We start from the raw sequence: 11,744 nt of genomic DNA on the forward strand, positions 1-11,744 counted from the left end.
GCTTTTATGTTGAGGGTTATACAGAGGTGCTGTTGGTATAACTCCTTCCTTGACTAATTGTCTGCCTCGTTGCCACGTGGCGTTAGCGTGTGGCCAGCCTGGATCATATATCTCTCTCTCATACTGAGCAGCCTCTTCCTCGAGATCAGCCTCATCAACCTCACTAAGCTCTGAATCATCTGATATTCCTAAGGTCAAGGCTTTTAAAGAGGGATATATCTTGTTTCCTGGTCCTGATTATGCCCTGTTTTTTATCTCTGCCTTCTCTCTGTTCCTTTTGGCTCCTTTTCTTTTCTTTTCTTCCTTCTGGACCTTTTCTCCCTCTGACATACTTTCTTGTTGCTCTGCAAGGATTTTCTGACCTGTCCTAATGGCTTCCTCACATCATCTATCCTCTAAGCAGGCACGGATCATTCGCCAAAGAGGTTTTGATCCGGACTTAAGCTGGCCCTCTGTGGCTTCTTTATCCAGATATTTTCCTAATTTGCCCCATGCTTGCAAGGTAAGAGATCACGATAGTATAAACCATGGAGCACAATGGTCGCATTCATCAAGAAAGCTCGACAGGATTTTCCTTTTGATTTTGAGCTTACACCGACTGAGGAGTTCCTGGAGAGCTGTCAGGAGTGGGCTGGAATGTGAGTTTCCCATACTTAATGCACTTATTTATGAGCGGTTTTATGAGCAGGGTGGGCTGGCCTGTTTGTTTACACACGACTTCGTAGCCTGGCACTAGCTGGCTATTCCCAGCAAATGAACTCACATCCGGGACGGTGGCAATTCAAAAGAAAACAAATCCACCACACAAAGAAGAAAAGAAACAAAATTACAAGTCCTACCCACAAGGGATCAATTGGAGAAAAACAACATTGCTTTAGTTCACAGACATTATAGTCTCTATACCAAGGCTTTCATAGTCTCTGCTTTCCTTCAGAGAACTTTATCGACCCTTACCCGGGAACTTACCCACTTCGCGGTCCTGGAACTGAAGCGTTCTGAATCCATGACGATGTCCTCGGGTCACCGTATGGACCACCAGTTGTCGAGCCCACCTCGGCCAGCAAGGAAGACACAACACGGTTGGATTCTTCTCAATAGCCTTTATTGCAGGACCACTTCATTGCTGATACTGGGGACCTCAAGCGGCAAAGGCGCTTGCCTTATATACACAACAGGCTGTGGTCGTGCTACTTGTCCTTCAGGGATTGGCAGAGCAGGAATCACATCATTAGCATGGTACCACCCCGGCCGGATTGGCACCAGGGGCAAACCTGGGCATGTACATTGGCTCCAGGGGCGAACCCGCACATGCGCAGTATTGTTGTTTACCACCAGACAGGACCGGATGTCGGTGCCATCTTTGTTTTACCATGCCATTCCCTATATTTACAATACTCCCAAATAATATAAAATACCTCGGTCTGACTTTACCCAAAAAATAAAAATTCTGTACAACAAGAACTTCAAGCCTCTGAAGAAAGAAATTGAAGAAGACCTCAGAAGATGGAAAGATCTCCCATGCTCATGGATTGGCAAGATTAAAATATTAAAAATGCTCATTTTACCAATAGCAATCTACAGATTCAATGCAATCCCCATCAAAATACCAATCCAATTATTCAAAGAGTTAGCCAGAACAATTTGCAAGTTCATCTGGAATAACAAAAAACCCAGGATAGCTAAAACTATCCTCAACAATAAAAGGACTTCAGGGGGAATCACTATCCCTGAACTCAAGCAGTATTACAGAGTAAGAGTGAAAAAAACTGCATGGTATTGGTACAGAGACAGACAGATAGACCAATGGAATAGAATTGAAGACCCAGAAATGAACCCACATACCTATGGTCACTTGATTTTTGACAAAGGAGCCAAAACCATCCAATGGGAAAAAGATAGCATTTTCAGCAAATGGTGCTAGTTCAACTGAAGGTCAACATTTAGAAGAATGCAGATCGATCCATTCTTATCACCCTGTACAAAGCTTAAGTCCAAGTGGATCAAGGACCTCCACATCACACCAGATACACTCAAACTAATAGAAGAAAAACTAGGACAGCATCTCGAACACATGGGCACTGGAGAAAATTTCATGAACAAAACACTAATTGCTTCTGCTCTAAGATCAAGAATCGACAAATTGGATCTCATCAAACTGCAAAGCTTCTGTAAGGCAAAGGACACTGTGGTTAGGACAAAATGGCAATGAACAGAATGGGAAAAGACCTTTACCAATCCTACAACAGATAGAGGGCTTATATCCAAAATATACAAAGAACTGAAGAAGATAGACCGCAGGGAGCAAAATAACCCTATTAAAAATGGGGTTCAGAGCTAAACAAGGAATTCACAGCTGAGAAATGTCAAATAGCTGAGAAACACCTAAAGAAATGTTGAACATATTTAGTCATAAGGGAAATGAAAATCAAAACAACCCTGAGATTTCACCTCACACCAGTGAGAATGGCTAAGATCAAAAACTCAGCTGACAGCAAATGCTGGTTAGGATGTGGAGAAAGAGGAACACTACTGCATCATTGGTGGGATTGCAGAATGGTACAACCACTCTGTAAATCAGTCTGAAGATTCCTCAGAAAATTGGACATTGAACTACCTGAGGACCCAGCTATACCTCTCTTGGGCATATACCCAAAAGATGACCCAACATAAAACCAAGACACATGTTTCACTATGTTCATAGCAGCCTTATTTACAATAGCCAGAAGCTAGAAAGAACCCAGATACCCTTCAACAGAGGAATGGATACAGAAAATGTGGTACATATACACAATGGAATACTACTCAGCTATCAAAAAATGACTTTATGAAATTCATAGGCAAATGGATGGAACTGGAATATATCATCCTGAGTGAGGTAAGCCCAATCACAGAAAAACACACATGGTATGCACTCATTGATAAGTGGCTATTAGCCCATATGCTTGAATTACCCTAGATGCACAGAACACATGAAACTCAAGAAGGATGACCAAAATGAGAATGCTTCACTCCTTCTTTAAAAGGGGAACAAGAATACCCTTGGAAGGGGATAGGGAGGCAAAGTATAAAACAGAGGCAGAAGGAAACCAATTCAGAGCCTGCCCCATGTGCGGCCCATATATATACAGCCACCAAACTAGATAAGATGGATGAAGCAAAGAAGTGCAGGCTGACAGGAACGGGATGTAGATCTCTCCTGGGAGACACACCCAGAATATAGCAAATACATAGGTGAATGCCAGCAGCAAACTACTGAATTGAGAACCAGACCCCCGTTGAAGGAATCAGAGAAAGGACTGAAAGAGCTTGAAGGTGCTCAAGACCCCATATGAACAACAATGCCAAACAACCAGAGCTTCCAGGGATTAAGCCACTCCCCAAAGACTATACATGGACTGACCCTGGGCTCCAACTGCATAGGTAGCAATGGATAGCCTAGTAAGAGCACCAGTGAAGGGGATTCCCTTGGCCCTGCCAAGATTGAACCCCCAGTGAATGTCATTGTTGGGGGGAGGATGGTATTTCAGGGGAGGATGGTGTGGGGAACACCCATATAGAAGGGGGGAGAGGCTAGGGGGATGAATATCAATCAAAATGTAAATAAGAAATACCCAACTTGATAAAGATGGAAAAAAAAGAAAAAGACAAATAATGCCTTGTACATTTCATAACTTTTATCAGACAAATTTATGTACTCCCTTCAAAAATAAGAAGTATTTAAATTAGTGGACATGTTAATTAGTTTTCTTTAATCATTTTGTATCCTTTACATAAAAGATCAGGTTGTACCTTGAAAATGAGCAATTAATATAAAATGTTAAAGGTTTCAATTGATAAGGAAATTTGCTTTATAAAACATAAAAGTCTTCTATTGGGGAAAAATAGCACAGAGAAGAAAAGGAATTCTATCTATCACTTCTTGCTCTGTTCCAAAAACACACCAGTGACTTGGGTCAAACTGTGTGAAAATACTGTAGGTAGCTGTTAATGATGGCTTGCATTAAATAACATTCTAAGGACTTTGAGGGGAAGTAGTACATGTTTGGGGCAATCAAACATTCTTCTTCTCTTGTAGAGAGGGTGAACTACCAGATGTCAACTGGGTTGTAACAGCCTTGTGGCAGAAGAAGTATTCCATTCATCTGCCAAGGACAGGGTTGATCACTGTGAATGGACATGAAACCAGTCTTTCCAGTCAGAAAAAAGTGCTTTATTCAGTTGCTGCCATCTGTCCTAGAGCAATCCTGGACTCAGCTATAGGGACGGTAGTTAGTCTGGAAATGATCCATGTTGCTTCTTGTAGTTAGTTCTTTTTCATAGTTTTCTTTATCCGGGATAGGAAAGTAGAGACTTTGGTGAATGCCCGTGGAGTTGAACCATCTTTACATCCATAGGAGACGATGCCTGCGGCCACTTTTTTACACACAAGAGGCCCTCCAGAGTCCCCCTGTGAATTGAGGAGGCACAAGGTACTAAGATATTGTTCACTGTAGTCCCAACCTCCCTCTGATGCCAAGGCTACTCACAGAGAAGCATGACTTGTTTTCTCTGCTTGTGGGAGGTCAGAAGGCAGGCCTGGGGCCCCTTGGACTTTCCAGCTCTGACTGTGGATATGATTAGAGCTGCACCTCCCTCCTGAGGCCAGCCTCTGCCCTTTCCCTGGGTCTGTGATCCACTCTGTGAAGGTGTGTGGGACTCTTGTCCTCAGGCTGTTGTTTAAGGACATGGGGACAGTGAGTGTGCCTGATGGGAGCATGGAGGGAAAGCCCAACTACAAAGTGTGTGTTTGCTCAGAGGAGACACCTGGCCATGTTTACGACACACTTAGGGAGCCCAGTTCTCTAGAGCCTGGGCCTGGAGCTACACGTGCTTTTGCAAACACCTCCTTTTATACAAGCTACCTTCAGCAGAGCCTCTTAGCTGGGGGGCCCTACTTAGTTATTGGTTCCTGGTGTTACCAGAGAGAAAGAGCATAGACAAGGGGTAAAGGAGTCCCTTGATGTTTGGGTCTATAGGTCCCAAATTCCTTTTCCCCTCCCACTGAGCCCAGAGAGAACTGAAACCCAACTTACCTGAAAGGAAGCATGTTTGATCTTTGGTTCCCCTGCACATTTCTCATTGGCTTTGTCATAAACATTTGTTAGGTAGGATTCACATTTCTGATCCTCCTGTACTATTAGCTCAACTTCTTGTAGTGTGTCTGGGAATTTGCCCATTGGGCCCAGCTTTCCCCAACCAGCCACATAGCACACATCTCCTGGCTTCACTTTGACGTTGCTTCTGGGCAGATTGAGAGTCTTCACAGCACTCGTCTTCTTCGCCTTAATCTTCAGCTGTTGGAGTAGAAGCAAAAGTCCAGCTCATGGCCTGCTGAGCTGAGACACCCTGAAGGCCAGGATGGATTGAGAGGGACAGGAGCAGGAGCGACAGTCTGTGGAGGGATGGGGTAATGTCTCACCTTTAATAGCATGAGGTCATTGGAGATTGTCTTAGCATTATAGGCTGGGTGTGGAATGATTTTCACCATAGGGATGACTTGCTGCTTCTTCTCCTGTTCTTTGATGTTATGGGCCCCTAAAGTGACAATTATTTAGCTGCAAAGAGAGCAGAGTGGAGATAAGAGATGTGGACTCAGAGAGGAGGCAGCCCAGGAGATGTGAAGGACAGGCCTTGCTGAATGGTGGGGCTGCAGCTGAGGGGAGGTAAGGGGTAATCTGAAGCACCAGTTTCTATGTTAGAGGTGCTCAGAGGCCAGTCATCCCTAAGAATGCAAATTGCATAGTTTAGCTCATATTTCAATGTGGACCTTGGTTGAAATGTGTTTGATTCCTTATCGGTGACTGGTGTGAGACTGCTTTTCCCTCATGAGACTTGCTGGGCCCCCTCTCACCTCAAGCTGCTTAGGATGAAGGCAGAGCCTCCATGGAATCTTCCCAGGAGGGCATGGGCTTTCCTGTTCCTTACCTCCCCAAACAGTGAGCAGCAGTCAGCACAAAGTACTCTCGTATAAGGAAGCCGCCACATGTTTTATTCCCAGAATTCTCATCCATGATCTGAAGATAGGCCATGTAGGGTCGAGAATGGGGCTTGGCTTCATGTCCCCCAATGATCTCCCCTGAAGGGAAAGCCATCCTTTTTGTGGGCACCTGCTAGTCTGTCCACCAGATGAGTTTTGTGTGGTGGCTCCAGACTTTCTAGGCATTTGGGAGCCAGGGAGGCCTGGAATTGAAAGGGACTTTGGAGGGGTGCCCTCATTTTCCCCTTCCTAAAAAGGAGAGAAAGATAGGTCTTGGTCTATTGATCTTCCTTCCACACACTTAGAGGCAAGCATACTATTCTGGAAAAGGAAATCCTAAGGATTCAGATTGTCTATCTTCTGACTTCAGGTGCCAGAGAGATTCTAAGGCCCCCTCTCTCTCACTCCAAGCCCTGTGATGCCTGAAATATTGCTGCTTTCTAGGGACCAAGGCTTCAGTTCACACTTTGAGGCATCTTATTTCTTCAGGCCTCCTCACTCACTTTCATTCCTAGATGCAGGTGTTGGCATTCCAAAGAGCAGAGTGCCCAGAGACTCATACTTGAACACTGGGGAACCACCAGAAGCCTGTGAAGAACTGAGTTAGAGGAAGGGATCAAGTGGCTTGGGTCAAGCAAATTCACTTGTTCTGAAGACAGCAATTCCATTTACTAGGAGGTCACCAGTACTTTAGATTCTTTGATGAGTTTGTGGTGAGGGGAAGGCCTGTATCATCACAGATGCAGAAGCCAGGCCCATTCTATGTGTTCCAGGAGAATGTAGTTTCTGTTTTGCAGGTTCCTACCCTTTACCAACTACTTCTAGGAAAATCCACTTTCCAGATGATAAGGGTATGGCTCAGGGAGGGGATATCAATCAGCAGCTATTCCTGAGAAAGACTTTTACCCTCCTACTACCGGTGACAGTGGGGTTAGACCACTAAAGGGATGTGCTGCTCTCACCTGCGTCTGTCTTGGGGGCCAGAGAGAAGCTCTGCAGGAGCAAGAGGAGCTTCATCTTCCCTGGAAGGCTGCCTAGGTCCCAGGGTTGAGAGTGTTGTCCTTGCTCACTTTTTACCTCTAGAATAGTAAGAAGGCAGAGTGGGCTTTGTGGCCTTGTACCCTCTCTCTGCTTTTATAATGCATCATCAATGCTATGTATGAAAACTTCTGCCCTACTGCTTATGCCTAATGACGTCTTCTGAGTGCCTGTGTGAGAATCATGAGGTAACCACAGCAGAACCCATAGCTAATGACTCAGAGAACCACCACTTACAGCCCATTGCAGGACCACAAAAGCATAGGGTGGGGTTTATAGCATGTGGTATTAGGGTCCCAGAAACCCGAGTTCCCAGTGGTGGACCATCTGTTTTTGATGCTACCCTGCTGAGACCATCAGGACAGATGTACCTTTGGGCTCATCTCTCATCCCAGGATCAAGCATGACCATCTAGAGAGGGTAATCATGAGCATCCATTACAGTTTTGGGAGAGCCATGGTAGAGTGATGGACAAGGCAGGAAAAGACAGGACTACCAAGCACCTGTCAACCTATTTAGCACCATAGCTTCAAATGTTCCATGTGGCAAAGCCCTTTCTTATGAAAAGCTTGCATCTGACCTTTACTGACAAAGAAAAAGAGAGATAACTGCAGGCTCTGTGAGGAGAATCACTGGCTGATTATTGTATCACCCAGTCATTCCTACTTCTTTGGGAAAGATTACATTTGTCTGATGCAAACATGGGAACTAAGGATGGGAAGAATCTGGTTCCCCAAAGGACAATCAAATCACTAAATTGCTGACATAGTGCAACATATGAAAAGCCAGGCTGTTAAAATTCAACAATAGCTATTCAAGTTGTGTGTGTGTGTGTGTGTGTGTGTGTGTGTGTGTGTGTGTGTGTGAGCGCGCACAGAGGTGAACCTTGGGGATCGTTCTCAGATTCTGTCTGCCTTGTTTTTTTTTTTTTAGGCATGGTCTCTCACTTAGCTTGATGATTATGCTAAACTGGCTGGCCAGAGAACCTCAGGTATCTGCCTCTTTCTCTCAGAGCTTGGATTGTAAGTGTTGTCAGCACACCCAGCTTTATCACATAGGCTCTGTGAATGGACTTCAGGTCCTCTTGTTTACATGGAAAACACTTTACAGACCCAGTTGCTTTCCCAAATTCCTCTTAGTGTCTAGAGAATTCTTCCCCAACTTCTTCTCAGTGTCTTGAGAATTCTATGTGGCTACTCTTACTTAATGTCCAGAGAAAGGAATATATTTATTTAGTATAAATGATTCCCTTTATATCCATATCAGTAGATATTCATTATTTATTCCAAGTCAGCCTGTAATAACAAAGAGACCAAATCAAAATATCACCTCATGATACACAAGTGAATGAATGTATTCCAATGTTAAAGAAAGGAATAATTGGCTCATAAGATACCACAAAACATGTCTAGGAAGTCCATCCTTTCAGCTCACCTGTATCACAATCGACAATGGTTTTGTGTCATACAATGAACAGTGTCAATAATCTCATCTTTACCTGTGCATCAGGTCAAAAAGTCTGCAGAGCCACACCACCATTAAATTTATAATTTATTCCCTTGGCTTTACTGGCAATAATTGCTAATGAACGAAATAGGTCTTGCAAAGACAAGGGTGCTTTAAGTTGATATTTCTTAAAAGAAAAATTATATAATCAGATTTTAGTGAAGAAAATGTTCCCTCATGCAATGAGTTTCTAGCAGAAAAAAAAATAATTTCTGAACACATCCCACACTTTGGACTCAGGATTTGGAGAACTCAAGCCGGAACCAACTTTGTGCCTCACTTTGAGGACTAACTCTCAAAATATCTAATGGTACTATGCCACAGCAAAAGACAACTTGATTTAAAACCACAACAATGACCAGCACAGCAACAAATACCCAAGAGTGTAATAGTGGCCCCTATGCACTGGCGCTAACCAACAGCTTTCTGATGAGATTTATGGTCCACTAAGTAGGAGACAATACATGTGTGAGACTAGAAACCTTGTCAACTACCTGTGGCTATGAGGTCATGGACCCAAGTACAAGAGAACTTGCAATTGACACTTTCCTAAAACAGTGTGATCACCAACTATGTTCTACCTCACTTCTGATCAAAGAAGGCTTGTTTGCAGCAGACAGAGACCATTACAGTCATCCATACACCTGTCAAAAGGCAGAGAACAACAGACCATGGAGATCTCACCCCAGTGGATACATCCACAGCACAATTCCTATACACAAGGTTCCAGAAACATCACAGAAAAAGGAGCAGAAAGATTGTAAGGAGCAGAGGACTGGGATATCTGCTGAAGGACACAGCAGGGCTACTGCGTTCATGAAGTCTAAACAGCACGGTTGCTTAACACAAGACTTGCACAATGACAACAACAACTGATATTCCAGTGTGGGTGGGGGCACAAGACCCCACTCCTAGATAAAGAATTACAGTGAATTCATGGCTAATAAGTGAGGGAGAATCAATCATCTATGGGAATAAGCTACAAGCAACACTAAGTAGACTCTCAGGATCTATTTACATAGGTGTGTGTGTGTGTGTGTGTGTGTGTGTGTGTGTGTGTGTGTTATAACTAAAGAAGAAGTCTTAAATTTGAGAGGGAGTGAGGTGGATATGGGAGGAGTTGTAGGAGGGAGAGTGTGGGTCAGAAACTATGTAAACACAGTACTTGAATATTTAAGCATATTCTGCAATGTTGACTTATTGATCATGAGTTGCTTTAGTTTATATTTACCTTGTATTTATTACTCCATTGATCTTAAGAAGTAACTTTGCTTGTCATAATAAGCTTTGTTGACACTTATTTACTCCTATGACTTGAAAAATACACATTCCATTCTTCCTTACCTTTTATGGATTCTGCTGAGAGGTCTGAGTTATCATGATGGGTTTGTCTTTGTAAATGAGTTCCTGGTTTTCTCCTTCAGCTTTAGTGTCTTTTGTTTGTAATGTTTACATTTAACTAAAATGTGTTGTGGAGAGTATTCTCTGTTCATTTTCCCCTGGGTTTCTAAATGCATCCTGTGCTTAGATGTCCTCTTCGTTACATGGATTTGGAAAATTTTGTTTTGTAATTTTATGGAATACGTCTTCTACGCCTTTAACGTTTTCTTTTAATCTCAGCTTGTTCTAGCCTATGGATTTTTAGGTTTTGTTTCTTGATCACATCACAGAATTTTTAACAAATTAAGATCATGCCTCATTTTTTATTGTGCCTGAATATCACGCGCTTCAGGTTTGTCTCCCAACTTATATATTTTGTCTTCTTGAGCCAGTCTATTGGTGATGCATTAACATTTTAAAAAGAAAGATTTATTTTATTTTTAATTACTTTCAAATGCAATCATTGTGTGTATCTCTGCCTGTACATGATGCGGTGCCCGTGGAAGACAGGGCATTGGAGCCCCTCGATTTGGAGTTGCAGGCAGTTGTGAATTATATAATATGAGTACTGGGAAATGGATTTTAATACTCTACAACAGAAGTAAGTATTCTTAACTGCTGAGCCACATCTCCAGCATGAGTCTCCCTGATTGTTTCCTCTGCTAAAATTTACTGTTAAATCTCATTAGTGAAGTTTTCATCTTGGTTATTGTTCTTTGCAGTGTTGAAACATTGACCTGTATATGAATAGTTTTTACTTTTTCACATGCCCTTACTGACTCCCTTTAGTTCCTTCCCAAAGTTTCCCTCAGCTACAAATACTTTTTAAGAAACTAAAAACCTTTGTGAACTTTATAATATCTAAGATCCCTTAAAAGTATTTCATGTAAAGTGTATCCTGCATGACTAACAGGGTCATTTTTTTAATCCTTCTTTGTTTCCTTTGTAACTTGTGTTGAAAACTGAAGGTTCTGGATTTTGCCCATGAGTTCTTTTCTTAAAGGTGTCTGTTGTTAGAAATGGGAAGATGGAACTCACATCTTAACCTTCTATAACAATGAGCTTTTCTCATCATCTCTCTCACAGTCTCATGCTGTGCACGGTCTGACCACATCTTCTTAGGATGTGGCAAATAGTTTGGTCTGAGGCAGAAGAAATGAATGCTGCTGAGTCACTTAAACGAAACATGGGTTTGTAACTGCGAAACTTGTGGATTTTGCTTTATCATGTTGACTCGTGCTTAATAATTCTTGTATCTTATCATTTATCATCCAATCTTCATGAGATAGCCTGGTTATAAGGAACTCTTATATTTAGTTTCTCCGTTTCTGACCAAACAATTCACAAGAGAGCTATGAAATACACATGATCATAGTAGAGAAACTGAGCCAATTTTCTCTATGAGAAACTACGTATTGCATAAACCTGTCACTGGGAACTGTGCATGCACAGCACAGTAGCATTCATTGCTTTACCTTGACACTGGTAATGCTTGACAATTAGTGACAACATTGTTCTGACCACATTTTTGCTGTCAATCACTTATTAGAGCCTCTGATATGTTTAGAAACTCTACAGGTTTTGAATGTTTTCCCATTTTAAGTTTATAAGTGTGGAAGGATGAGGATCGGTTGCTAGGCTGTGTAAATCTACCAAAGCACTGAATGTTTCCTAAGGGGTTTAAGAAATCCTGCATTTAATTCACTTTGGTGACATATACTAAAGATCTGACTCTATAGCTAAGAGTAGTATAACAGCTACACAAATTGCTCGATAAGTCTTGGGACAGAGGGAGGACAGGTCA

General features: G+C 42.5%; 1 pseudogene; it reads right to left on the reverse strand.

Annotated features, from left to right (window-relative positions):
* LOC100361261 (uncharacterized) lies at positions 4,189 to 7,125 on the reverse strand (annotated as a pseudogene).

The sequence above is a fragment of the Rattus norvegicus genome, chromosome 15 (genome assembly GCF_021556685.1).
Source record: "Rattus norvegicus strain SHRSP/BbbUtx chromosome 15, alternate assembly SHRSP_T2T, whole genome shotgun sequence".
NCBI lineage: Eukaryota > Metazoa > Chordata > Mammalia > Rodentia > Muridae > Rattus > Rattus norvegicus.